We start from the raw sequence: 13,715 nt of genomic DNA, 5'->3' as shown, positions 1-13,715 counted from the left end.
AAACAGAGGCAGGGAATCAGAGGCGGGGAATCAGAGGCGGGGAATCAGAGGCGGGGAATAAGAGGCGGGGAATCAGAGGCGGGGTATCAGAGGCAGGGAATCTGAGGCAAGGAATCTGAGGCAGGGAATCTGAGGCAGGGAATCAGAGGCGGGGAATCAGAGACACGGAAATTGAGGCGTGGAATCAGAGGTGCGGAATCAGAGGCAGGGAATCAGAGGCAGGGAATCAGAGGCAGGGAATCAGAGGCAGGGAATCTGAGGCGGGGAATATGAGGCGGCGAATCTGAGGCGGGGAATCTGAGACGGGGAATCTAAGGCGGGGAATCTGAGGCGGGGAATCTGAGGCGGGGAATCTGAGGCAGGGAATCTGAGGTGGGGAATCTCAGGCAGGGAATCTCAGATAGGGAATCAGAGCCAGGAAATATGAGGCGGGGAATCAGAGGCGGGGAATCAGAGGCGGGGAAACAGAGGCAGGGAATCAGAGGCGGGGAATCAGAGGTGGTGAATCAGAGGCGGGGAATCAGAGGCGGGGTATAAGAGGCGGAGAATCAGAGGCGGGGAATCAGAGGCAGGGAATCTGAGGCAGGGAATCTGAGGCAGGGAATCTGAGGCAGGGAATCTGAGGCGGAGAATCAGAGTTGGGGAATCAGAGGCGGGGAATCAGAGGCGGGGAATCAGAGGCGGAGAATCAGAGGCGGGGAATCAGAGGCGGCGAATGAGAGGCGGGGAATCAGAGGCGGGGAATCTGAGGCAGTGAATCAGAGGCGGGGAATCAGAGACACGGAAAGAGAGGCGTGGAATCAGATGCGCGGAATCAGAGGCAGGGAATCAGAGGCAGGGAATCAGAGGCAGGAATTTAGAGGCAGGGAATCAGAGGCAGGGAATCAGAGGCAGGCAATCAGAGGCAGGGAATCTGAGGCGGGGAATCTGAGGCGGGGAATCTGAGGCGGGGAATCTGAGGCGGGGAATCTGAGGCGGGGAATCTGAGGCGGGGAATCTGAGGCGGGGAATCTGAGGCGGGGAATCTGAGGCGGGGAATCTGAGGCAGGGAATCACAGGCAGGGAATCAGAGCCGGGGAATCTGAGGCGGGGACTCAGAGGCTGGGAATCTGAGGCAGGGAATCTGAGGCAGGGAATCTCAGGCAGGGAATCAGAGCCGGGGAATCTGAGGCGGGGAATCAGAGGCGGGGAATCAGAGGCAGGGAAACAGAGGCAGGGAATCAGAGGCGGGGAATCAGAGGCGGGGAACAAGCGGCGGGGAATCAGAGGCGGGGAATCAGAGGCGGGGAATCAGAGGCTGGGAATCTGAGGCAGGGAATCTGAGGCAGGGAATCAGAGGCGGGGAATGAGAGGCGGGGAATCAGAGGCATGGAATCAGAGGCGGGTTATCAGAGGGGGCAAATGCGATGTGGGAAACTAGATGCAGAGAAAGAGGCACCGAAATAGAGGCAGGCAAAGAGAGGCAGGGTATCAGAGGCAGGGAATCAGAGGCGGGGAATCAGAGATACGGAAAGAGAGGCGTGGAATCAGAGGCGCGGAATCAGAGGCAGGGAATCAGAGGCAGGGAATCAGAGGCAGGGATTCAGAGGCAGGCATTCAGAGGCAGGGAATCTGAGGCAGGGAATCTGAGGCGGGGAATCTGAGGCGGGGAATCTGAGGCGGGTAATCTGAGGCGGGTTATCTGAGGCGGGGAATCTGAGGCAGGGAATCTGATGCGGGGAATCTGAGGCGGGGAATCTGAGGCGGGGAATCTGAGGCGGGGAAACTGAGGCGGGGAATCTGAGGCGGGGAATCTGAGGCGGGGAATCTGAGGCAGGGAATCTGAGGTGGGGAATCTGAGGCAGGGAATCTCAGGCAGGGAATCAGAGCCGGGTAATCTGAGGCGGGGAATCAGAGGCGGGGAATCAGAGGTGGGGAAACAGAGGCAGGGAATCAGAGGCGGGGAATCAGAGGCGGGGAATCAGAGGCAGGGAATCTGAGGCAGGGAATCTGAGGCAGGGAATCTGAGGCAGGGAATCAGAGGCGGGGAATCAGAGGCAGGGAATCAGAGGCGGGGAATCAGAGGCAGGGAATCTGAGGCAGGGAAGCTGATGCAGTGAATCAGAGCCGGGGAATCTGAGGCAGGGAATCAGTGGCGGGGAATCAGAGGCGGGGAATCAGAGGCGGGGAATAAGAGGCGGGGAATCAGAGGCGGGGAATCAGAGGCAGGGAATCTGAGGCAGGGAATCTGAGGCAGGGAATCAGAGGCAGGCAATCAGAGGCAGGGAATCTGATGCAGGGAATCTGAGGCGGGGAATCTGAGGCGGGGAATCTGAGGCGGGGAATCTGAGGCGGGGAATCTGAGGCGGGGAATCTGAGGCGGGGAATCTGAGGCGGGGAATCTGAGGAGGGGAATCTGAGGCGGGGAATCTGAGGCGGGGAATCTGAGGCGGGGAATCTGAGGCGGGGAATCTGAGGCGGGGAATCTGAGGCGGGGAATCTGAGGCGGGGTATCTGAGGCAGGGAATCTCAGGCAGGGAATCAGAGCCGGGAAATCTGAGGCGGGGAATCAGAGGCGGGGAATCAGAGGCGGGGAAACAGAGGCAGGGAATCAGAGGCGCGGAATCAGAGGTGGGGAATCAGAGGCGGGGAATAAGAGCTGGGGAATCAAAGGCGGGGAATCAGAGGCAGGGAATCTGAGGCAGGGAATCTGAGGCAGGGAATCTGAGGCAGGGAATCAGAGGCGGGGAATCAGAGGCAGGCAATCAGAGGCGGGGAATCAGAGGCAGGGAATCTGAGGCAGGGAATCTGATGCAGGGAATCAGAGCCGGGGAATCTGAGGCAGGGAATCAGAGGTGGGGAATCAGAGGCGGGGAATCAGAGGCGGGGAATAAGAGGCGGGGAATCAGAGGCGGGGAATCAGAGGCAGGGAATCTGAGGCGGGGAATCTCAGGCAGGGATCTCAGGTAGGGAATCAGAGCCAGGAAATATGAGGCGGGGAATCAGAGGCGGGGAATCAGAGGCGGGGAAACAGAGGCAGGGAATCAGAGGCGTGGAATCAGAGGCGGGGAATCAGAGGCGGGGAATCAGAGGCGGGGAATCAGAGGCAGGGAATCTGAGGCAGGGAATCTGAGGCAGGGAATCTGAGGCAGGGAATCTGAGGCGGGGAATCAGAGTTGGGGAATCAGAGGCGGGGAATCAGAGGCGGGGAATCAGAGGCGGAGAATCAGAGGCGGGGAATCAGAGGCGGCGAATGAGAGGCGGGGAATCAGAGGCGGGGAATCTGAGGCAGTGAATCAGAGGCGGGGAATCAGAGACACGGAAAGAGAGGCGTGGAATCAGATGCGCGGAATCAGAGGCAGGGATTCAGAGGCTGGGAATCAGAGGCGGGGAATAAGAGGCGGGGAATCAGAGGCGGGGAATCGGAGGCAGGGATCTGAGGCAGGGAATCTGAGGCAGGGAATCTGAGGCAGGGAATCTGAGGCAGGGAATCTGAGGCGGGGAATCTGAGGCGGTAAATCTGAGTCGGGGTATCTGAGGCAGGGAATCTGAGGCAGTGAATCAGAGGCATGGAATCAGAGGCGGGTTATCAGAGGGGGCAAATGAGATGTGGGAAACTAGATGCAGAGAAAGAGACACGGAAATACAGGCAGGCAAAGAGAGGCAGGGTATCAGAGGCAGGGAATCAGAGGCGGGGAATCATAGACAAGGAAAGAGAGGAGTGGAATCAGAGGTGCGGTATCAGAGGCAGGGAATCAGAGGCAGGGAATCAGAGGCAGGGAATCAGAGGCAGGCAATCAGAGGCAGGGAATCAGAGGCAGGGAATCAGAGGCAGGCAATCAGAGGCAGGGAATCTGAGGCAGGGAATCTGATGCAGGGAATCAGAGGCAGGGAATCTGAGGCAGGGAATCTGAGGCAGGGAATCTGAGGAGGGGAATCAGAGGCGGGGAATCAGAGGCAGGAAATCAGAGGCAGGAAATCAGAGGCAGGGAATCAGATGAAGGGAATCAGATGAAGGGAATCTGAGGCAGGGAATCTGCGGCAGGGAATCTGAGGCAGGGAATCTGAGGTGTGGATTCTGAGGCGGGGAATCTGAGGCGGGGAATCTGAGGCGCGGAATCTGAGGCAGGGAATCTGAGGCGTGGATTCTCAGGCATGGAATCTCAGGCAGGGAATCAGAGCCGGGGAATCTGAGGCGGGGAATCAGACGCGGAGAATCAGAGGCGGGGAAACAGAGGCAGGGAATCAGAGGCGGGGAATCAGAGGCGGGGAATCAGAGGCGGGGAATAAGAGGCGGGGAATCAGAGGCGGGGTATCAGAGGCAGGGAATCTGAGGCAAGGAATCTGAGGCAGGGAATCTGAGGCAGGGAATCAGAGGCGGGGAATCAGAGACACGGAAATTGAGGCGTGGAATCAGAGGTGCGGAATCAGAGGCAGGGAATCAGAGGCAGGGAATCAGAGGCAGGGAATCAGAGGCAGGGAATCTGAGGCGGGGAATATGAGGCGGCGAATCTGAGGCGGGGAATCTGAGACGGGGAATCTAAGGCGGGGAATCTGAGGCGGGGAATCTGAGGCGGGGAATCTGAGGCAGGGAATCTGAGGTGGGGAATCTCAGGCAGGGAATCTCAGATAGGGAATCAGAGCCAGGAAATATGAGGCGGGGAATCAGAGGCGGGGAATCAGAGGCGGGGAAACAGAGGCAGGGAATCAGAGGCGGGGAATCAGAGGTGGTGAATCAGAGGCGGGGAATCAGAGGCGGGGTATAAGAGGCGGAGAATCAGAGGCGGGGAATCAGAGGCAGGGAATCTGAGGCAGGGAATCTGAGGCAGGGAATCTGAGGCAGGGAATCTGAGGCGGAGAATCAGAGTTGGGGAATCAGAGGCGGGGAATCAGAGGCGGGGAATCAGAGGCGGAGAATCAGAGGCGGGGAATCAGAGGCGGCGAATGAGAGGCGGGGAATCAGAGGCGGGGAATCTGAGGCAGTGAATCAGAGGCGGGGAATCAGAGACACGGAAAGAGAGGCGTGGAATCAGATGCGCGGAATCAGAGGCAGGGAATCAGAGGCAGGGAATCAGAGGCAGGAATTTAGAGGCAGGGAATCAGAGGCAGGGAATCAGAGGCAGGCAATCAGAGGCAGGGAATCTGAGGCGGGGAATCTGAGGCGGGGAATCTGAGGCGGGGAATCTGAGGCGGGGAATCTGAGGCGGGGAATCTGAGGCGGGGAATCTGAGGCGGGGAATCTGAGGCGGGGAATCTGAGGCGGGGAATCTGAGGCAGGGAATCACAGGCAGGGAATCAGAGCCGGGGAATCTGAGGCGGGGACTCAGAGGCTGGGAATCTGAGGCAGGGAATCTGAGGCAGGGAATCTCAGGCAGGGAATCAGAGCCGGGGAATCTGAGGCGGGGAATCAGAGGCGGGGAATCAGAGGCAGGGAAACAGAGGCAGGGAATCAGAGGCGGGGAATCAGAGGCGGGGAACAAGCGGCGGGGAATCAGAGGCGGGGAATCAGAGGCGGGGAATCAGAGGCTGGGAATCTGAGGCAGGGAATCTGAGGCAGGGAATCAGAGGCGGGGAATGAGAGGCGGGGAATCAGAGGCATGGAATCAGAGGCGGGTTATCAGAGGGGGCAAATGCGATGTGGGAAACTAGATGCAGAGAAAGAGGCACCGAAATAGAGGCAGGCAAAGAGAGGCAGGGTATCAGAGGCAGGGAATCAGAGGCGGGGAATCAGAGATACGGAAAGAGAGGCGTGGAATCAGAGGCGCGGAATCAGAGGCAGGGAATCAGAGGCAGGGAATCAGAGGCAGGGATTCAGAGGCAGGCATTCAGAGGCAGGGAATCTGAGGCAGGGAATCTGAGGCGGGGAATCTGAGGCGGGGAATCTGAGGCGGGTAATCTGAGGCGGGGTATCTGAGGCGGGGAATCTGAGGCAGGGAATCTGATGCGGGGAATCTGAGGCGGGGAATCTGAGGCGGGGAATCTGAGGCGGGGAAACTGAGGCGGGGAATCTGAGGCGGGGAATCTGAGGCGGGGAATCTGAGGCAGGGAATCTGAGGTGGGGAATCTGAGGCAGGGAATCTCAGGCAGGGAATCAGAGCCGGGTAATCTGAGGCGGGGAATCAGAGGCGGGGAATCAGAGGTGGGGAAACAGAGGCAGGGAATCAGAGGCGGGGAATCAGAGGCGGGGAATCAGAGGCAGGGAATCTGAGGCAGGGAATCTGAGGCAGGGAATCTGAGGCAGGGAATCAGAGGCGGGGAATCAGAGGCAGGGAATCAGAGGCGGGGAATCAGAGGCAGGGAATCTGAGGCAGGGAAGCTGATGCAGTGAATCAGAGCCGGGGAATCTGAGGCAGGGAATCAGTGGCGGGGAATCAGAGGCGGGGAATCAGAGGCGGGGAATAAGAGGCGGGGAATCAGAGGCGGGGAATCAGAGGCAGGGAATCTGAGGCAGGGAATCTGAGGCAGGGAATCTGAGGCAGGGAATCAGAGGCGGGGAATCTCAGGCAGGGATCTGAGGTAGGGAATCAGAGCCAGGAAATATGAGGCGGGGAATCAGAGGCGGGGAATCAGAGGCGGGGAAACAGAGGCAGGGAATCAGAGGCGTGGAATCAGAGGCGGGGAATCAGAGGTGGGGAATAAGAGGCGGGGAATCAGAGGCGGGGAATCAGAGGCAGGGAATCTGAGGCAGGGAATCTGAGGCAGGGAATCTGAGGCAGGGAATCTGAGGCGGGGAATCAGAGTTGGGGAATCAGAGGCGGGGAATCAGAGGCGGGGAATCAGAGGCGGAGAATCAGAGGCGGGGAATCAGAGGCGGCGAATGAGAGGCGGGGAATCAGAGACACGGAAAGAGAGGCGTGGAATCAGATGCGCGGAATCAGAGGCAGGGATTCAGAGGCTGGGAATCAGAGGCGGGGAATAAGAGGCGGGGAATCAGAGGCGGGGAATCGGAGGCAGGGATCTGAGGCAGGGAATCTGAGGCAGGGAATCTGAGGCAGGGAATCTGAGGCAGGGAATCTGAGGCGGGGAATCTGAGGCGGTAAATCTGAGTCGGGGTATCTGAGGCAGGGAATCTGAGGCAGTGAATCAGAGGCATGGAATCAGAGGCGGGTTATCAGAGGGGGCAAATGAGATGTGGGAAACTAGATGCAGAGAAAGAGACACGGAACTACAGGCAGGCAAAGAGAGGCAGGGTATCAGAGGCAGGGAATCAGAGGCGGGGAATCATAGACAAGGAAAGAGAGGAGTGGAATCAGAGGTGCGGTATCAGAGGCAGGGAATCAGAGGCAGGGAATCAGAGGCAGGGAATCAGAGGCAGGCAATCAGAGGCAGGGAATCAGAGGCAGGGAATCAGAGGCAGGCAATCAGAGGCAGGGAATCTGAGGCAGGGAATCTGATGCAGGGAATCAGAGGCAGGGAATCTGAGGCAGGGAATCTGAGGCAGGGAATCTGAGGAGGGGAATCAGAGGCGGGGAATCAGAGGCAGGAAATCAGAGGCAGGAAATCAGAGGCAGGGAATCAGATGAAGGGAATCAGATGAAGGGAATCTGAGGCAGGGAATCTGAGGCAGGGAATCTGAGGCAGGGAATCTGAGGTGTGGATTCTGAGGCGGGGAATCTGAGGCGGGGAATCTGAGGCGCGGAATCTGAGGCAGGGAATCTGAGGCGTGGATTCTCAGGCATGGAATCTCAGGCAGGGAATCAGAGCCGGGGAATCTGAGGCGGGGAATCAGACGCGGAGAATCAGAGGCGGGGAAACAGAGGCAGGGAATCAGAGGCGGGGAATCAGAGGCGGGGAATCAGAGGCGGGGAATAAGAGGCGGGGAATCAGAGGCGGGGTATCAGAGGCAGGGAATCTGAGGCAAGGAATCTGAGGCAGGGAATCTGAGGCAGGGAATCAGAGGCGGGGAATCAGAGACACGGAAATAGAGGCGTGGAATCAGAGGTGCGGAATCAGAGGCAGGGAATCAGAGGCAGGGAATCAGAGGCAGGGAATCAGAGGCAGGGAATCAGAGGCAGGGAATCTGAGGCGGGGAATATGAGGCGGCGAATCTGAGGCGGGGAATCTGAGACGGGGAATCTGAGGCGGGGAATCTGAGGCGGGGAATCTGAGGCGGGGAATCTGAGGCGGGGAATCTGAGGCAGGGAATCTGAGGTGGGGAATCTGAGGCAGGGAATCTCAGGCAGGGAATCAGAGCCGGGTAATCTGAGGCGGGGAATCAGAGGCGGGGAATCAGAGGTGGGGAAACAGAGGCAGGGAATCAGAGGCGGGGAATCAGAGGCGGGGAATCAGAGGCAGGGAATCTGAGGCAGGGAATCTGAGGCAGGGAATCTGAGGCAGGGAATCAGAGGCGGGGAATCAGAGGCAGGGAATCAGAGGCGGGGAATCAGAGGCAGGGAATCTGAGGCAGGGAAGCTGATGCAGTGAATCAGAGCCGGGGAATCTGAGGCAGGGAATCAGTGGCGGGGAATCAGAGGCGGGGAATCAGAGGCGGGGAATAAGAGGCGGGGAATCAGAGGCGGGGAATCAGAGGCAGGGAATCTGAGGCAGGGAATCTGAGGCAGGGAATCTGAGGCAGGGAATCAGAGGCGGGGAATCTCAGGCAGGGATCTGAGGTAGGGAATCAGAGCCAGGAAATATGAGGCGGGGAATCAGAGGCGGGGAATCAGAGGCGGGGAAACAGAGGCAGGGAATCAGAGGCGTGGAATCAGAGGCGGGGAATCAGAGGTGGGGAATAAGAGGCGGGGAATCAGAGGCGGGGAATCAGAGGCAGGGAATCTGAGGCAGGGAATCTGAGGCAGGGAATCTGAGGCAGGGAATCTGAGGCGGGGAATCAGAGTTGGGGAATCAGAGGCGGGGAATCAGAGGCGGGGAATCAGAGGCGGAGAATCAGAGGCGGGGAATCAGAGGCGGCGAATGAGAGGCGGGGAATCAGAGACACGGAAAGAGAGGCGTGGAATCAGATGCGCGGAATCAGAGGCAGGGATTCAGAGGCTGGGAATCAGAGGCGGGGAATAAGAGGCGGGGAATCAGAGGCGGGGAATCGGAGGCAGGGATCTGAGGCAGGGAATCTGAGGCAGGGAATCTGAGGCAGGGAATCTGAGGCAGGGAATCTGAGGCGGGGAATCTGAGGCGGTAAATCTGAGTCGGGGTATCTGAGGCAGGGAATCTGAGGCAGTGAATCAGAGGCATGGAATCAGAGGCGGGTTATCAGAGGGGGCAAATGAGATGTGGGAAACTAGATGCAGAGAAAGAGACACGGAACTACAGGCAGGCAAAGAGAGGCAGGGTATCAGAGGCAGGGAATCAGAGGCGGGGAATCATAGACAAGGAAAGAGAGGAGTGGAATCAGAGGTGCGGTATCAGAGGCAGGGAATCAGAGGCAGGGAATCAGAGGCAGGGAATCAGAGGCAGGCAATCAGAGGCAGGGAATCAGAGGCAGGGAATCAGAGGCAGGCAATCAGAGGCAGGGAATCTGAGGCAGGGAATCTGATGCAGGGAATCAGAGGCAGGGAATCTGAGGCAGGGAATCTGAGGCAGGGAATCTGAGGAGGGGAATCAGAGGCGGGGAATCAGAGGCAGGAAATCAGAGGCAGGAAATCAGAGGCAGGGAATCAGATGAAGGGAATCAGATGAAGGGAATCTGAGGCAGGGAATCTGAGGCAGGGAATCTGAGGCAGGGAATCTGAGGTGTGGATTCTGAGGCGGGGAATCTGAGGCGGGGAATCTGAGGCGCGGAATCTGAGGCAGGGAATCTGAGGCGTGGATTCTCAGGCATGGAATCTCAGGCAGGGAATCAGAGCCGGGGAATCTGAGGCGGGGAATCAGACGCGGAGAATCAGAGGCGGGGAAACAGAGGCAGGGAATCAGAGGCGGGGAATCAGAGGCGGGGAATCAGAGGCGGGGAATAAGAGGCGGGGAATCAGAGGCGGGGTATCAGAGGCAGGGAATCTGAGGCAAGGAATCTGAGGCAGGGAATCTGAGGCAGGGAATCAGAGGCGGGGAATCAGAGACACGGAAATAGAGGCGTGGAATCAGAGGTGCGGAATCAGAGGCAGGGAATCAGAGGCAGGGAATCAGAGGCAGGGAATCAGAGGCAGGGAATCAGAGGCAGGGAATCTGAGGCGGGGAATATGAGGCGGCGAATCTGAGGCGGGGAATCTGAGACGGGGAATCTGAGGCGGGGAATCTGAGGCGGGGAATCTGAGGCGGGGAATCTGAGGCGGGGAATCTGAGGCAGGGAATCTGAGGTGGGGAATCTCAGGCAGGGAATCTCAGATAGGGAATCAGAGCCAGGAAATGTGAGGCGGGGAATCAGAGGCGGGGAATCAGAGGCGGGGAAACAGAGGCAGGGAATGAGAGGCAGGGAATCAGAGGCAGGGAATCAGAGGCGTGGAATCAGAGGCGGGGAATCAGAGGCAGGGAATCAGAGGCAGGGAATCGAGGCAGGGAATCAGAGGAGGGGAATCAGAGGCGGGGAATCAGAGGCGGGGAATCAGAGGCGGGGAATCAGAGGCGGGGTATCAGAGGAGGGGAATCAGAGGCGGGGAATCAGTGGGAGGAAAAGAGATGTGGGGAAAGAGAGGCAGAGAAAGAGGTGCGGAAATAGGGGCAGGGAAAGAGAGGCGGGGAATGAAAGGTGGGGAATCAGAGGCGAGGAATCAGAGGCGTGGAATCTGAGGCGGGGAAAGAGAAGTGGGGAAACGGAGGCCGGGAAAGTTGCGTGGAAAGGGAGGCGGGTAATCAGAGGCAGGGAATCAGAGGCGTGGAATCAGAGGCGGGGAATCCGAGGCGGGGAAACAGAGGCGGGGAATCAGAGGTGGGGATTCAGAGGCTGGGATTCAGAGGCGGGGAATCAGAGGCGGGGAATAAGAGGCGGGGAATCAGAGGCGGGGAATCAGAGGCAGGGAATCTGAGGCAGGGAATCTGAGGCAGGGAATCTGAGGCAGGGAATCTGAGGCAGGGAATCAGAGGTGGGGAATCAGAGGCAGGGAATCAGAGGCGGGGAATCAGAGGCGGGGAATCAGAGGCATGGAATCAGAGGCGGGTAATCAGAGGGGGCAAATGAGATGTGGGAAACTAGATGCAGAGAAAGTGGCACCGAAATAGAGGCAGGCAAAGAGAGGCAGGGTATCAGAGGCAGGGAATCAGAGGCGGGGAATCAGAGATACGGAAAGAGAGGCGTGGAATCAGAGGCTCGGAATCAGAGGCAGGGAATGAGAGGCAGGGAATCAGAGGCAGGGAATCAGAGGCAGGCAATCAGAGGCAGGGAATCTGATGCAGGGAATCTGAGGCGGGGAATCTGAGGCGGGGAATCTGAGGCGGGGAATCTGAGGCGGGGAATCTGAGGCGGGGAATCTGAGGCGGGGAATCTGAAGCGGGGAATCTGAGGAGGGGAATCTGAGGCGGGGAATCGGAGGCGGGGAATCTGAGGCGGGGAATCTGAGGCGGGGAATCTGAGGCGGGGAATCTGAGGCGGGGAATCTGAGGCGGGGTATCTGAGGCAGCGAATCTCAGGCAGGGAATCAGAGCCGGGAAATCTGAGGCGGGGAATCAGAGGCGGGGAATCAGAGGCGCGGAATCAGAGGTGGGGAATCAGAGGCGGGGAATAAGAGCTGGGGAATCAAAGGCGGGGAATCAGAGGCAGGGAATCTGAGGCAGGGAATCTGAGGCAGGGAATCTGAGGCAGGGAATCAGAGGCGGGGAATCAGAGGCAGGCAATCAGAGGCGGGGAATCAGAGGCAGGGAATCTGAGGCAGGGAATCTGATGCAGGGAATCAGAGCCGGGGAATCTGAGGCAGGGAATCAGAGGTGGGGAATCAGAGGCGGGGAATCAGAGGCGGGGAATAAGAGGCGGGGAATCAGAGGCGGGGAATCAGAGGCAGGGAATCTGAGGCGGGGAATCTCAGGCAGGGATCTCAGGTAGGGAATCAGAGCCAGGAAATATGAGGCGGGGAATCAGAGGCGGGGAATCAGAGGCGGGGAAACAGAGGCAGGGAATCAGAGGCGTGGAATCAGAGGCGGGGAATCAGAGGTGGGGAATAAGAGGCGGGGAATCAGAGGCGGGGAATCAGAGGCAGGGAATCTGAGGCAGGGAATCTGAGGCAGGGAATCTGAGGCAGGGAATCTGAGGCGGGGAATCAGAGTTGGGGAATCAGAGGCGGGGAATCAGAGGCGGGGAATCAGAGGCGGAGAATCAGAGGCGGGGAATCAGAGGCGGCGAATGAGAGGCGGGGAATCAGAGGCGGGGAATCTGAGGCAGTGAATCAGAGGCGGGGAATCAGAGACACGGAAAGAGAGGCGTGGAATCAGATGCGCGGAATCAGAGGCAGGGATTCAGAGGCTGGGAATCAGAGGCGGGGAATAAGAGGCGGGGAATCAGAGGCGGGGAATCGGAGGCAGGGATCTGAGGCAGGGAATCTGAGGCAGGGAATCTGAGGCAGGGAATCTGAGGCAGGGAATCTGAGGCGGGGAATCTGAGGCGGTAAATCTGAGTCGGGGTATCTGAGGCAGGGAATCTGAGGCAGTGAATCAGAGGCATGGAATCAGAGGCGCGTTATCAGAGGGGGCAAATGAGATGTGGGAAACTAGATGCAGAGAAAGAGACACGGAAATACAGGCAGGCAAAGAGAGGCAGGGTATCAGAGGCAGGGAATCAGAGGCGGGGAATCATAGACAAGGAAAGAGAGGAGTGGAATCAGAGGTGCGGTATCAGAGGCAGGGAATCAGAGGCAGGGAATCAGAGGCAGGGAATCAGAGGCAGGCAATCAGAGGCAGGGAATCAGAGGCAGGGAATCAGAGGCAGGCAATCAGAGGCAGGGAATCTGAGGCAGGGAATCTGATGCAGGGAATCAGAGGCAGGGAATCTGAGGCAGGGAATCTGAGGCAGGGAATCTGAGGAGGGGAATCAGAGGCGGGGAATCAGAGGCAGGAAATCAGAGGCAGGAAATCAGAGGCAGGGAATCAGATGAAGGGAATCAGATGAAGGGAATCTGAGGCAGGGAATCTGAGGCAGGGAATCTGAGGCAGGGAATCTGAGGTGTGGATTCTGAGGCGGGGAATCTGAGGCGGGGAATCTGAGGCGCGGAATCTGAGGCAGGGAATCTGAGGCGTGGATTCTCAGGCATGGAATCTCAGGCAGGGAATCAGAGCCGGGGAATCTGAGGCGGGGAATCAGACGCGGAGAATCAGAGGCGGGGAAACAGAGGCAGGGAATCAGAGGCGGGGTATCAGAGGCGGGGAATCAGAGGCGGGGAATAAGAGGCGGGGAATCAGAGGCGGGGTATCAGAGGCAGGGAATCTGAGGCAAGGAATCTGAGGCAGGGAATCTGAGGCAGGGAATCAGAGGCGGGGAATCAGAGACACGGAAATAGAGGCGTGGAATCAGAGGTGCGGAATCAGAGGCAGGGAATCAGAGGCAGGGAATCAGAGGCAGGGAATCAGAGGCAGGGAATCTGAGGCGGGGAATATGAGGCGGCGAATCTGAGGCGGGGAATCTGAGACGGGGAATCTGAGGCGGGGAATCTGAGGCGGGGAATCTCAGGCAGGGAATCTCAGATAGGGAATCAGAGCCAGGAAATATGAGGCGGGGAATCAGAGGCGGGGAATCAGAGGCGGGGAAACAGAGGCAGGGAATCAGAGGCGGGGAATCAGAGGCGGGGAATCAGAGGCGGGGAATCAGAGGCGGGGTATAAGAGGCGGAGAATCAGAGGCGGGGAATCAGAGGCAGGGAATCTGAG

Source organism: Narcine bancroftii, chromosome 13, assembly GCF_036971445.1.
Source record: "Narcine bancroftii isolate sNarBan1 chromosome 13, sNarBan1.hap1, whole genome shotgun sequence".
NCBI lineage: Eukaryota > Metazoa > Chordata > Chondrichthyes > Torpediniformes > Narcinidae > Narcine > Narcine bancroftii.
Note: the sequence above shows the minus strand (reverse complement) of the source record.